General features: G+C 41.3%; 1 protein-coding gene across 1 annotated transcript in view; it reads right to left on the bottom strand.

The window, feature by feature from the left end:
- Positions 1-8,490, bottom strand: part of LOC124278263 (solute carrier family 22 member 6-B-like) — a 39,081-nt gene extending 30,591 nt beyond the window's left edge. Inside the window, exon 1 of the mRNA XM_046713981.1 lies at positions 8,130-8,490. The gene's annotated coding sequence lies outside the window, so the exon portion shown is untranslated. The remainder of the gene's footprint in view (positions 1-8,129) is intronic.
- Between the last annotated feature and the right edge of the window lie 7,536 nt (positions 8,491-16,026).

Here is a 16,026-nt window from a genome sequence, read left to right as displayed (position 1 = left end):
AACCATACAGTGGTATGTAGACCATGTGATGCTTTCCACAGAAGCACCATGCCACCTTCAGGAAATATAATGAATAATAAATAGCTATGTTCGATATTGTATTTACAACACCATAGTGTGGCCATTACGTTGCAGAATATCTCCAGCTGACAAGAACATTCCAATTAGCAAGCAGGTGTTTTGTCAGGTACTCCTCACTGTACTTCTAGTCCGTCTTACAGTCCCCAGCCATATTCTTTCTCCTTCTGCCCAGCCCCTTTCATTGCTCCATTGGATGCCAATCTAGATTTTGGTCATATCTGAATCTCCTATTTTACTGGGGATACATGTATTATAACATGAATGTTTGATATTTAAAATGTCTTTTGTGAGATCTAAAAATCTATTTTAGGATATCATCAATTCAAAATTGGGCTAGAATGCATTATACCAGATACCTAGCAGGGTTAGGGTTAGGTTAGGGGTTAGGATTAGGGTTAGGGTTAGGGTTACTTTCATCTCAGTTTTATATTTTTTCACCTTTCCACGCTCGCATCACGTGACCTAATTAAATATGGCAGGCAGGTATCCGGTATAATGCATGTGTACCCATAATTGTGATATGAATAAATCATTTTGGGGTCTCTTATGAGTGAATGAGTATGGTTTTACACCGCTTTTAGCAATATTCCAGCAATATCACAGAGGGGGACGCAGAAATGGGCTTCATACATTGTACCCATGTGGGAAATCAAACCCGAGAATGCTTTAACCACTAGGCTACCCCATCAAGCCCAAGGCTTCGAAGGCTTTTCATGTGTTCATTAAAGCTGCACTGAGCAATATTCCAGCTGTATGAAGGCGGCATGTAAATACTCGCGTCGGGATGAGGAATACAGAGGCGTAACTAAGGTGAAAAGAACTCAAAACATTTGCCTTTCCCTCACCCTTTTACCTGGACACCGGACAATACAAACAGTCTTACTGATAAGGTTTGAAGTTTGTGACCTGGTCACCTGATACTTGAACCAGGTGTATTGTGATAGGAATCGCATGATACGTTAAGATCATGGTGTATTTTCATTGCTGCAGCCATATATGAGGCCAACACACATTTCTAATTATACCACACCAATTTACACGAGGGAAACCAACAATTCCTGCTTGGACTGGGCGGCCCTGGCATTGTGGTCGTAATGACAAATCAATTGTTGTTTAGAAAGTGTTTGGAAGAATGACAGAAAAAGGCAGAATCATGAATGTGAAAAGGCTGTAAGTGAATGGGTCAATGTTCTCACAGCATAGTGTAATTATTACCGTCTAGTCAAGACAAACAGGTCTGGGACAATGATAATCAGCTCTATGTTGAAGGAAAGTCCAACATGAAGCAAGTCTTGGCTGTTTTCTACTCTGGTGAAATGTAGCTCCATGTTGAAGGAAAGTCCAACATGAAGCAAGTCTTGGCTGTTTTCTACTCTGGTGAAATGTAGCTCCATGTTGAAGGAAAGCCCAACATGAAGCAAGTCTTGGCTGTTTTCTACTCTGGTGAAACATAGCTCCATGTTGAAGGAAAGTCCAACATGAAGCAAGTCTTGGCTGTTTTTCTACTGGTGAAATATAGCTCCATGTTGAAGGAAAGTCCAACATGAAGCAAGTCTTGGCTGTTTTCTTCTCTGGTGAAACATAGCTCCATGTTGAAGGAAAGTCCAACATGAAGCAAGTCTTGGCTGTTTTCTACTCTGGTGAAATATAGCTCCATGTTGAAGGAAAGTCCAACATGAAGCAAGTCTTGGCTGTTTTCTACTCTGGTGAAACATAGCTCCATGTTGAAGGAAAGTCCAACATGAAGCAAGTCTTGGCTGTTTTCTACTCTGGTGAAATGTAGCTCCATGTTGAAGGAAAGTCCAACATGAAGCAAGTCTTGGCTGTTTTCTACTCTGGTGAAATGTAGCTCCATGTTGAAGGAAAGCCCAACATGAAGCAAGTCTTGGCTGTTTTCTACTCTGGTGAAATATAGCTCCATGTTGAAGGAAAGTCCAACATGAAGCAAGTCTTGGCTGTTTTCTACTCTGGTGAAACATAGCTCCATGTTGAAGGAAAGTCCAACATGAAGCAAGTCTTGGCTGTTTTCTACTCTGGTGAAATGTAGCTCCATGTTGAAGGAAAGTCCAACATGAAGCAAGTCTTGGCTGTTTTCTACTCTGGTGAAATGTAGCTCCATGTTGAAGGAAAGTCCAACATGAAGCAAGTCTTGGCTGTTTTCTACTCTGGTGAAATGTAGCTCCATGTTGAAGGAAAGTCCAACATGAAGCAAGTCTTGGCTGTTTTCTACTCTGGTGAAATATAGCTCCATGTTGAAGGAAAGTCCAACATGAAGCAAGTCTTGGCTGTTTTCTACTCTGGTGAAATATAGCTCCATGTTGAAGGAAAGTCCAACATGAAGCAAGTCTTGGCTGTTTTCTACTCTGGTGAAATATAGCTCCATGTTGAAGGAAAGTCCAACATGAAGCAAGTCTTGGCTGTTTTCTACTGGTGAAATATAGCTCCATGTTGAAGGAAAGTCCAACATGAAGCAAGTCTTGGCTGTTTTTTCTACTCTGATGAAATATAGCTCCATGTTGAAGGAAAGCCCAACATGAAGCAAGTCTTGGCTGTTTTCTACTCTGGTGAAATATAGCTCCATGTTGAAGGAAAGTTCAACATGAAGCAAGTCTTGGCTGTTTTCTACTCTGGTGAAATATAGCTCCATGTTGAAGGAAAGTCCAACATGAAGCAAGTCTTGGCTGTTTTCTACTCTGGTGAAATATAGCTCCATGTTGAAGGAAAGTCCAACATGAAGCAAGTCTTGGCTGTTTTCTACTCTGGTGAAATATAGCTCCATGTTGAAGGAAAGCCCAACATGAAGCAAGTCTTGGCTGTTTTCTACTCTGGTGAAATGTAGCTCCATGTTGAAGAAAAGCCCAACATGAAGAACTGACTGACTGACTGAGTTTGGTTTTACGCCGCTTTTAGCAATATTCCAGCAATATCACGGCGGGGGACACCAGAAATGGGCTTAACACATTGTGCCCATGTGGGGAATCGAACCCGGGTCTTCAGCGTGACGAGCCAACGCTTTAACCACTAGGGTACCCCACCGCCCCAGAACCATAAGGATGATGTCTCACTAGGAAAGTAGTTTATGATTGTACTTAGCATAAATTAATTGTACTTTGCCACCGAATGCAATCAGTATCACCTTCATTGGTCTTGTGGTTTCAGATGACAAGTTGGAAACGCTACAGTTTATGACAGATGGTTGGACGGAAAGATGAAGGACACTACATTGCGTTGAGTCACCACCGCTGAATAATCGGCAGCCATATTGGTCACTAGATCCCCTTCAACAACCAGGAGCGATTCATCAGGAATCTCTTAAGTTGCACTTAACAAGCTTGAAACTGTAATGAGTAAGAATCCTTGACGACAAAACATTCTTAAACATGGATTAATTTTTTTAGGGCATTCAAAAGGCATTGGCGTTAAAGGGGAAAAACATATCACATGGCTCACTGGGTCAAGTGGGATAAGAGATATCATGCCTATTTTATGCACAGTCAGGGTTCGAAATACCTCATATATTAGTGTGCCATGGCACAGTAAATACAGAAATGGCACGGCTACAAAATGTTCTTGGTGCCCTTTAGACACGCCTAATTTTTTAAGAGACATAACTCACATTTAGTCATTTAATCCCCAAAACAATTATTTTTTTCCAAATTGAATAATACCATACATATCTGAAAGCTCATAAACCCATTTCTTTATTTAACAATAAATTTCAAATGATCATCATAATTGTCATTTATTCTAAAAACTTGTGGGCATACTTGATTTCAGAAAGGCACACCTAAAATATTTGTCTGGTGCCTTAAGGCACACTTAGAAAAAAAAGTATTTCTATCCCTGACAGTTAAGATTAGCGAGTGACTGAGTAAGGCTTCATGACATCAATATCATAGCGGGGGACACCAGAAATGGGCTTCACAGATTGTACCCATGTGGGGAATTGAATCCGAAGCTTCGGAGTGACGAGCGAACTTTTTCACCACTAGGCTACCCAACCACACCACGTAGTTACGGTTGATTCCAAAGGAGAAGCCTTAACCTTTTAAGGTGTATGTGTCCTGTAGATTTTACCCATGCAATGATATGCATTTTCCATGATCGTGAACTAACATACTTGATCCAGACTACACTTATTTCAGACTAATGAAAATTCTGGTAATCCTTACATATTACGTACACATCAATATATGTACTGTGCACAAAGTCATAAAAAGCTCAAGGGTAGCTTCTGTTGTAAATGTACTCGGCACCGGTGAATGTCTCCAATCGACATTTCCTAAACGAAGGATATCATTTAACACATTGGAAATTATGGGATTCATGTCTAAAAAGTTCTCAATGTTTCCTAAATCAAAATTAACGAATATTATACTTGCTTTGGTCATTGCTAAGCAACAGAAGATAACACACAGAGATGGAATGATTATGCATGTGGCATAAGAAAATACAATTGCAATATTCACTCCTCCATTTTATTTGTACTGCGGGTTATGCATATCATCGGCCTGAGAGTGGGAATGCCGAACATGTGTCGCAAGTAGATGCAGAAACAAAAATGAAAACAATGCTTTGTTCACCATCAAATGTCATGTAATGATAATATTAATAAGTCCACTTATATAAAGCTGAAGTGCACGCCTCAGGGAGATGCAGTAAGCGCATACAACGTGATGGACATTATTACCCTGCATAACCCAAGCTGCTTTAATTTGGGTGAGGTGAGGTGAAATTGTGTTTAACTGGAGAATATTTCACTCATATGACGACGTGCATGCATGTGTATGTGTATGTGCGGCTGCTTGTACTAGCCCAGACTGAAGCTGGTTTTATAGTGTTAGCCCACTGAGATACCATGCCGCAGTGAAACATGAATACCCCACTCAGACACATTATACTGACTCTGAGCTGACCAGTCCTTATTATACCCATTAATGCCGAGAGCCTGGCAGGGACCAACAAGTACCATATTTTAACGTCTTTTGGTATGACACGCTTTAATTTGGGGCTCTAGAAGGTTAGCAGTAATATGACTTAATATACATTTTGAATGACTTATCCTCCCGGGTACCCATTTTCTGCTGAGGGAATTAACTCACTTGCCTAAGGTGAGACCACATCTGTGCTTTGTTGTAATCACTTTCAATTAAGTTTTACATGAATAGATACACATATTATTAAATATGAATACTTAAATATAAATAATATTCCTTCAACCCTATATCAGTAACGTCTACCATCCATAAAATGATAAATGTTCTTGAGAACCTAGATAGGTACATATCAGTGCATCCACCATACACAAAATAATGAAAATACCAGTTATCCTGTATAAAATGCACTTTACAGAACAATCATACACATATGCCATGCCAAACTGACAACCCTTGGTGAACTCTGAGCAAAACAATCTAAATAGTTATCCCTTCACACTTAAGTCACTTTGCTTCACATAATTGTGAATGGTTTTACATAAAACCCTTCTTAAGGATCGCCTGTATGTTGTTGATTTGTTTTCGTTGCTGTTTATCTTATATTTTACGTATTTATAAATTTAATTATCATTTTATAGCTTGTTTTTGCCCCAACACCATCCTTAAGAAGTGATGGCAGTTTAAAAAGCCTGACCAGACCAGACAAGCCAGTGATTGATATTGCGAGGACACGATCCATTTCTTCCGGATACAATGACATGCAATAAACCAAGTCACCACGTCTGAGGACCGATTCATTATATATCATAACCTCAAATTACATAGAGGATATTTTATGAGTGCCCATGTCAAACTATGTTTACAACACAAGTGCCTAAATGTTGGTATTTCCCGAGCGAAAGCGAGGATATACCGATATTAAGGCACGAGTGTCGTAAACATAGTATGATATGGGCATGAATATAATATTCTGTTTATTACCGAAGTCGTCAAATTGAGGAAAATAACCCATATCTACTTTCAAACATAGGCTGTCTACCCGTCATCGCCGCATGTAGAACGCAACTTCACAGAAGAAACATGACGTCATAGCATTATTCATGACGTCATGTCACCAAGACAAAGTGATATTTTGCTCTAGGGCATCGTATGAAAAATATGAACCCAGATATGTTCGCCCTCGTAGGTAATAAATAGAGGATATGATATGAGTGCCAATGTCATACTATGTTTACAACATGAGTGCCTGAACGTTGGTATTTCCCGAGCAAGAGCAAGGGATATACAGATATTTAGGCACCCAAATATTTAGGCACCCAAAGCTACTTTCAAACATAGGCTGGCTACCCGCCATCACTGCATGTAGAACGCAATGTCACAGAAGAAACGTGACGTCATAGCAGTGTTCATGACGTCACATCACCATGACAAAGTGATATTTTGCCCTAGGGCATCGTATGAAAAATATGAACCCTGATATGTTCGCCCTCGTAGGTAATAAATACAGAATACTACACGAGGTCTCATTACATACGAATTATACAAAACGGGTGTCCTTCCTATGGGATCTGACCGACCGAAAGCGAGGTCAGATAACATAGGAAGGTCACGAGTGTGGTATTTTATTTATTACCCATGTCTTACATGCATTAAATTGACAAAATAGCATATTTTTGTTATGTTTTTGGTTTCAAACCGAAACCGGTTTCATAAAGAGGTTGCGGAAGAGTTTTGTACTTAGGAAATAAAGTTCGCTCTACCCCAATGTGTTTTGTAATAAAGCATAGTTTTGCCCTGAACTTTTATAATTAAAGCACGAGGACGGTAGTCCGAGTGCTTTGATGTTATAATAGTTCAGGGCAAAACTATACTCTTTATTACAAAAACACATTGGGTAGAGCGAACTTTACATCTTTCTAAGATGCTAAATTTAATACTTTCTAAGGATAATTACGATTAATTTAAGGCAGAAAACAAGCGGCGTTGTCGGTGTCCTAAATTAAGAATGCTCGCACAGGGCTAACTGGTGGCTGTTCTATTGATATGTCTGCCCCCTACGTTAAGGCGAGCGTTACCAGAAAAAAACAAATGATAACAGTTTGATGGCGGTTTTACGTTAGGATTAAATATCTTCTCTGAATTATTTTAATTACATCTGTCATTAGCGTAAACCATATGGGGCAATATGAACGTCGCATTTCTACTACCAACGTAAGTTTAGATCAGTACATCCAGATGAAGCTGAGTAGCGACATTCCACGATTGCATTGTGGGAATGTAAACATTGCGAACGTTACCGTGTCGCTGAAAACTTGTGAGTCGAATTGACACATTTTAACGGTCGTAAAACATAAACGTAATGTTTCCACCAGTGATGTTAGCTGCGTGAAGCAACTGCAAACCAAGAAACGGGATGCAACGGAGTAGTTTACTGTAGGAGGCCGTACGAGGCGATGACAACTGACATGCATCGTGACGTCTCTTACATTGTGACGTAATGTAAAATGGTTCGATTACGAGGGGGCACACTAGAATGGCGCAGTGACGGGAAAACGTCATTCAATTGTTACGTCATCAAAAAACTATACCTTTATTGTCTGATAATGTATTTTTTTTTCGATTGTTCTAACCGATAGGCATCTTAGAATGTAGTACAATATTTGCATGACGTCACACTGTAATGACGTCACTGCCTTGGTAGCCGACGTCACGATGCATGTCAGTTGTCATCGCCTCGTACAGCCTCCTACAGTAAACTACTCCGTAGCACCTCGTTTCTTGGTTTCCAGTTGCTTCATTCGGCTGGCAAGAGTTCCGCCTGTAACCCCCGCTTGAAATGTATTCTATTTATTAGGATTATTTCGAGGGTTTAGGGTTAGGTTTGGGGTTAGATTTTAGGATTAGGGTTTAGGTTTAAGTATAGACTGTTTATAAAAAATAACATAGGCGTATATTCTTAGTCATATAATGATTAAAAAAATACGGGGGTTACGGGCGGAAATCTTTCCGCTTGAGACAGTTACTGTAGTGGGAATCACATCTTATAACATGCGTCTGGTAAACAGCATCATCACGATTACAACGACCCCTTAAAAAAAATACATCACATACCTCCATCTTCTTGTTCTCTGCTTCAGTCCGAGGCCCTGTTCCAAGAACAAAATCTCCAGTATAAACGAAAACGGGCACGGTCAGCTGCTGTTAAGAATCCACATCAATATTTGTCTCCCTAATCGCCCAGGTAACCAACGACTCGCACTTCTTCGAACAGTTGACAAAATCAGTGCGGAAAACACGAACTTGCGGTGCCGGTGAACAGGCTTGTTTTCCTTTCGCTTTCTCTGATACTAAATGAGCTCAATCTAATACGGTTCAATATACCATCCCGGCACCATTAATTGTGCCATTTATGAAAAGCATGCATTATCAACTTTCCTCAAAATCAATAGACACCGGGAACCATGTGAATATGGACCTGTTGATAAGGGAGGTAACTCTAATGTTGTCATTTATGAGACGTTTCAACAGGAGTTTCAGCCTGCTGAGAAAAGATATCGAGTCCTCATTACACATTTCAAATTGTAGTCATATATTTATTTACAATGCCTAAGGCATGTACACCTGACTTAAGTAGTATATCTCTTCTCCATTATGCCATTGTAGTCAGAGAGTGCGAATTATGTGACGATTGTGTTCAAGCGATCACCATGCCCAGAGAAAATTTTAAGCGAAAACAAAACCAGCTGGTTTGAGTGAATATATTGCGCAACTGTGTCCAACATTTAAATGTTATCGGGTGATGTCACAGAATTAATATTTTCACGACCGGTGCCAAAAAATAAATTGTAACAGGAAAAGCCTGACAAAAATACGAATAAGCTCGATCTTGAGAGTTAAAAAGAATGTGCCTGCTTCAACAAAAACTACCTTGTTACAAGATTTGCATGTTCAGCAAAACGCAATGTGCACAGATATTATGTATGGTGATAATCGTTACATGAACTGACGCACTTTTGGCACAAAGAATGAACATTATTATGTTCCCTCATGGGTGGTTGATTGGTTTTTTAACGCCGCACTCAGCTGTATCCCAGATATATGGCGGCGGTCTGTAAATAATCGAGTCTGGACCAGACAATCCTGTGATCAACAGCATGAGCATTGATCTACGCAATTGGGATACGATGACATGTGTCAACCAAGTCAGCAAGCCTGATCATCCGATCCCGTTAGTCGCCTCTTACGACAAGCACGCGGTTAAGATCAATTCTAACCCGGACCTTCACGGGTATTATGATCAGCGATTAAAGTGTGAGGATGAGTTTGGTGTATGCCAGGACATATATTTATCTCCTTTTCAACCTTCACCTTCATATCTAATGAAAATGTTTATCAGAAAAAAGCTTCGGTATCCAGGGGCTTAACACCGCTTTGAAGAATATTCCAGGTAAAATATCATGACGTGTAAGTTTGATTTGGGAGGAAAGCCCGAAGTGATGAAGGTCTCAGGGTGAGTGAGGGGCGGTGAGGTAGCCTAGTGGTTAAAGGTTTCGCTTGTCCCGGGTTCGATTCCCCACATGGGTATAATGTGTGAAGCCCATTTCTGATGTCCCCCGCTGTGATATTGCTGGAATATTGCTAAAAGCGGCGTAAAACTAAACTCACTCAGGGTATGATTTAAATTTAGTAGGTATGTACTTTTCACGAAGTGTTTTATACCGGACACAAACCATCACAAAATGGTATTCATCTTCGATGTAGCCTTCATTACACACAGTGCACACCCTTTTATCTACAGGAATATTAACATATCTGCCTGTTTCTATTTTGAGTCCATGGGAACTGCAACGAAACTGCGCCATGGCCACACGGAATTTTGCAATTTTTAATCGTTTGAGATATAATTCCGTTCCAAGGGTACCTTTAAAGAAAGTATAATTTCTAGTTTTAGAACTGCTGAAAAGAGAGGAGTGCCAGTTCTGTCAAACGAACATTTTAATCTTGTCGAAAGCTCCGCGATAAAGGATTCTTTGCTACTTAGTCTTGCTGTTTGTGACTCCCAGACATAGCCAATCAAAGTCGAAACAATAAGTACTTCAGTTTGGAAACCCAATTATTTTTACCATTATTAGCTGCTTGTAAAAGCATGTTATAACACTCCTTTGGATATCTTACATTAGGCATATATAATAATCTAATCCAATATTTTATGGAACGTTTAAATGCAAAAATGTGCAAAGGGGTCTGTAAATACTAGTAATCGAGTCTGGAACAGACAATCCGGAGATGTAAGTAACTGCAGTTGGATTTACCAAGTCAGCGAGCCTGACCACCCAATCCCGTTAGTCGCCTCTTACAATAAGCATGGGTTCCTGAGGACCAATTCAGCCCATAGCAGGGACTTACAGCGTAAACGTACAATGCGTACTGTCGGCACTCTGTATCACGCAATCAACAAAATTGCAGAGAATGGCCAAAGGATCGTTTGAGTCGACGAACACGATAAAATCGCGTTGGTTTGGATCTACCCGTGAAGATACGGAATAGAATCGGTTTTCAGCAACCCATAGTTGTCGTAAGAGGCGACTAACGGGATCGGGTGGTCAAGCCCGCTTTATTAACCCCCTGGCTGCCGATTCTTTTTTCAGGCGCACATTTTCATACAGTTTGAAAAGTGAACGTTGTGCAAGATTTGCGCTCGCGTGGTCCTGGATCTACGCACGGCTATAAAATTACACAGAAATGTAGAATATGACATTTCCTATCCGTTGGTATAAATATAAGTGCAACTACCTCGGCGGTTTGAGAAATAGACCTTGCTAAATGTTGTAATGTATTTTTTTGTTATGCGTTAAAAAAACAGTAAATTTGTCCGCTTTTTATCGGAAAGGTCATTTTCAGCACTTGGGCTGTGTCTAAAATAATAGTGGATGGTATCAAGAAACAGGAAAATTCCCGCAGAATTCGAAACTGTGAAGTGTATTTGTGTGCGTGGGATATTTTGATTTTTATTGGACTTCAAATTGAGGGTTGAAGGGGAAGGACATATATGTCCCTGTGGCACCCAGGGGGTTAACACTATTGTTGTGCACACTTGTCTGTCATATGTCAAGCTCGTCAAAATATAGCCAACTCAGCAGAATATGTTCAAGAGAACTGCCTACCTACGCAGAGTATGTCCGTGAGAACTGCACACCCATGCAGATTGGTATAAAATATATATACTAGGCACATAAAGAAACTGTGCATACACAAATTTAAAATCTAAATTTATCAAACCTGTGTAAACATATAAGAATTAAACTCAGAGATTAGTGACATGTATCCAACATGCATGCACGTGCCACGTTCCGTGACGTCAGTGGGTTCGTCCTTGAGACGTGCAATACGTTGTTGCACGTGCATTCCGGGAAAGAGAAACAGAGCAAATGAATGCCACACAATACTGTCACTTTGGAAAGCTCAATCCCTGCCCTTGCGATCGTTCAAAAAATTAAACGGCTATTGAAACGCATAGCATGCCAAGGGTCACGTCTGCACAACGTCATGAGGCCATTGGGATGGTCCGTGGGGGAATGTCTCAACGACAAGTGGCTGCACATTTCCACTGCCACCGGAACACCATTTCTGCACTGGTGAGACGCTACCAGAACACAAATGACGTCATCGATCGGCCATGTTCTGGACGTCCACGTGTAACAACGCCAAGACAGAACAGATGGATAAGGGTGACCCATCTTCGCCACAGGTTTCAGACTGCAGTGATGACTGCCCGAACCATCCCAGGACTTCGCCGTATCCACCCCAACACAGTTCGACAACGTTTACGTCATCACGGGATCAGACCACGACGTCCCGCCACACGGCCTATCCTGACACAACGTCATCGACAAGCTCGCCGAATGTGGTGCCGAAATCATGTCCGCAGACCCTTGTTTTGGTGGAGAAATGTTGTTTTTACAGATGAGTCCAGGTTTAACATTTCCCATAGTGATGGACGTCTGCACGTGGGAGAACGCTATGGACAGGCCTGTGTCTTTAGAGGAATCGCTTTGGTGGTGGTTCCGTGATGATTTGGGGTGGAATAACAGCACGCCAAAGAACTCCTTTGGTGATTGTTCAGGGCAACTTAACTGGTGGGGGCTACAGGGATCAGATTCTTCGACCTGTGGCAATTCCTTTTCTGCAACGTCATGGCCCTGGGTTAACATTCCAACAGGACAATGTCCGCCCTCATACGGCAAGGGTTGCTATGGATTTCTTGCAACACCACAACGTTTACTTACTGCCTTGGCCTGCAAATTCACCGGATCTCTCCCCGATAGAGCATGTTTGGGACGAGATGGATCGACATCTACGCCGTCTTCCTCATCCGTCAGATAACGTCCTTGACCTTGCAACAGAACTTGAGAGAATCTGGCGTGACATCCCACAAGCCTTCCTTGCACGTTTTATAGGCTCTATGCGTCGTCGATGCACTGCTGTTCTCAATGCCGATGGTGGACATACCCGTTATTGAGCTTGTGACATGGTCGTTTGACCCCTGTCCCGCTTGTGGACTCGTGACGTCATTGTGATAAACTTTTCAATTGAAATTCTCCCGACTTGTTACGGTCTCATGATCCCTCCATTAAAGTTTATATGTACCTTTGACATTGTAATCGTACTTATCAACTGGGATAATATTTTGACAATGCACAGTTTGTTTATGTGGCTAGTATAGTTGCTCATCTACTTTTAAAAGCAGGCAAGAGAGACGGATAGAACAAAGCCGGCAGACATCAAGAAGAGCCTGGACAAACCAGGGGGGCTCCTTTCACGAAGCAACCTTTACTAAGGTCATCCTTAACTCCCATTCTTTAACATTGCACTAAGCTACTTTAGTGACCTACGATCACCTGAGTGCTTTGTGAAAGGAGGCCCAGGACGAAAGGCAAGCCAGGGACTTGAAGGGAAGGACTTGTCAGTCAATCCAGCCAAGTGTCCGCTTCACGTCGCCGCCTTCTTCTGGTAGCCTCTGCCGAATTCTGTAGGTTGTGTGCAAGCCGTTCGCACTGCCCCACCAGTTGTACATAAGCAATAAAGACTACCATTCTTTGTTGACATTACGCCTTGTGTTGTATCAAGAGCTGAAGAGGTGTTACACCATTCACTTGGGCGACGTTAAACAACAAAGTAAGACCAATCAAACTTGGGATCTCTAACAACCATGAGTATAATGAACATCAATCATTTCTAGCACCCGAGACGGCATTAGTAGGATAGGGTACCCGTGAAGATCCTAATTAGAATTGGTCTTCAGTAACCCATGCTTGTCGTAAGAGCCGACTAACGGGATCGGGCGGTCAGGCTTGCTGACTTGATTTACACGTCATCGTATCCCTACTGCGTAGAGGGGCGGTGGGGTAGCCTAGTGAGGTAGGCGTTCGCTCGTCACGCCGAAGACCCGAGTTCCCACATGGGTACAGTGTGTGAAGTCCATTTTGGTGTCCCCCGCCGTGATATTGCTGGAATATTGCTAAAAGCGGCGTAAAACCATACTCACTCACTATTGCGTAGATCGATGTTCATGCTACTTATCATTGGTTTGTCGGCTCCAGAACCCATTATTCACAGACTGGATTGTTGCTGAATGCGGTGTTAAACAACAAGCAAACAAAGTAGTACAGGGTAAAATGTCATGACCCATTTGTCCATGACCAATTTGCAAGAAGTACGCTCAGGAAGTAGACTTTGAGAAAGTTGGGTTAGACCGCAAAGAACACATTTCCATTAATATCACCACGTGTCAGCTAAATGATGATTTAAATCGGAAGTGATGCAGACCTCATCCCTCATCTATAGATAATGGAGTCATATTTTCCCCCGGATCCCAACAGGTGAAAGAGTGCGTGAGTATGGTTTTACACCGCTTTTAGCTATATTCCGGCAATATCACGGCGGGGGACACCAGAAATGGGCTTCACACATTGTACCCATGTTGGGAATCGAACCCGGGTCTTCAGCGTGACGAGCGGACGCTTTAACCATTAGGCTACCCAATCTCCCCAGGTGAAAGAGGTTTTATTACTCTCCCGTGGAAGATACCGTAGTGTAATATTTTTACGTCAATATTACACTAGTGTAATACCGCTCGACGTATGACGTCATAATTTTTACAGTTATGACGTCACAATTCTAATACCTCTGTCACAATGGTATTAGGCCTTGCTCGACACGTGGAAAGCTCAGAGTCGTCACACTGTAAGCAGTTTGTATCAATTTATGTTGTAGAGTAATAAACGGAATACTAAACTCGCTTCCGTGAAATACCATTTTTATTAAACTCGTGAAAGATTTAGTATCAAACTCGCTTTCGCTCGTTTGATACCAAATCATTAACTCGTTTAATAAAAATGGTTTACACGGAACGTCATTTAGTATCCTCTATATATGAGTGAGGGAGTTAGTTTCATATGACGCCGCTGTGTGCAATATTCCATCAATATCACGAGAAGAGATACCTGAAACTAGCTTCACACATTTTACCCATGTGGGGAGCTGAACCCGGGTTTTCGGCGCGACAAGCGAACGCCTTAACCACTAGGCTACACCACCACACCTGTAATATAGAGAAGGTCCCAAGGTACACTATTTCATACATTATGTTGCTTATGACAACGCTTCTTCAATACATTATAAATTCAAACCGTAATGCTTAAAAAGTGTTTAATTTATTGTTTAACGCTGCACTCAACAATATTCTATATTTATGACGCTACCATGTAAATAACTGAGTCCGGACCTGACTAACCAACTATCAGTGTCATGAGGAACGATTAATGCCGCCGGGTATGATGACATACAATCAACCGAGCACCGAATCTGACCACCCAATCCACATTCGTCTCGTGCGGAAAGCATGTTTTATAATTTTTTTTAAATTGAAATTTCATGATACTTAGTTGAAATATTAAGATGTTATCTTGAAATTTCAAGATAAGAAATTGAATTTCAACTAAATATTTTTGGGTGGTGGGGGGGCTAGTGGTTAAGGCGTTCGTTCATCACGCCAAAGACCTGGCTTCGATTATCCACATGGGTACAATGTGTAAAGCTCATTTCTGGTGTTCCCCGCCGTGATATTGCTGCAATATTGCTAAAAGCGGCGTAAAACCAAACTCACTCACTCACTCACTTAATATCTCTAAATTTAGGCTTAGTATCTTGAGATTTCAATAAAATAGAAATAAAAAACAAATGGTCCTAAAAGGCTTCCGTACTGACCAGGGGCGGATACAGCTTTATTACAATCCGCCTATGCAGACCCGACCACCCCTATCTTAATCACCCGACGGAGAAATGAGAGGGACAGAATGGGGTGTTTCATAATTGACGGTCGGTTGGTAAAAACAGGGAGACTATGTAACGTATATAGTAGATTATCCCTGGTGAAAAGAAACAAGGCCACACACACACACACACACACACACACACACACACACACACACACACAAGAAAGATTTGATATATCTTTCCAACATGGCATTCTATTTCAACATATATATACAATAACTGAGGTAGTCATGAAGGTAAGAAAAATAACAAAAACTTGAGAAAGTATTTGGAATATCCATAAATACAAACCAGTACTCTCATGTCAGATCAGAAACAAAGTATTCAATTTACGTCAGACAAAAAATAATGTTTACTCTCACAATATCTTAATGCAATTTTCCATATGATTCAATCTTTTTTTAAATGCATGAAGAAAGGTGTTATTATTTTCGTTTAGGTTCCGACACGAGCAATACTCTGCTTCCGCGAAGGGCAGACAATGACCCACTTCTTATGCAAAGTGCAAAGCACGTGCAAATCGTCCCTTAGCACGTGAGGTTACTCGTCTTGGGACAAGGGACCCAAGTACAGGATTCATGAAAGCAAACGTAAGGCTTATTGTTGCGCATTTGTATTTCCTGTCAACACTGCTCGTTCATGTGGTAATTGGATTACCTGTCGATTTCGTGCA

This window comes from Haliotis rubra, unplaced genomic scaffold, assembly GCF_003918875.1.
Source record: "Haliotis rubra isolate DU_JTF1 unplaced genomic scaffold, ASM391887v1 Scf234, whole genome shotgun sequence".
Classification (NCBI taxonomy): Eukaryota; Metazoa; Mollusca; class Gastropoda; order Lepetellida; family Haliotidae; genus Haliotis; species Haliotis rubra.
Note: the sequence above shows the minus strand (reverse complement) of the source record. Positions and strands in the feature narration are given on the sequence as shown.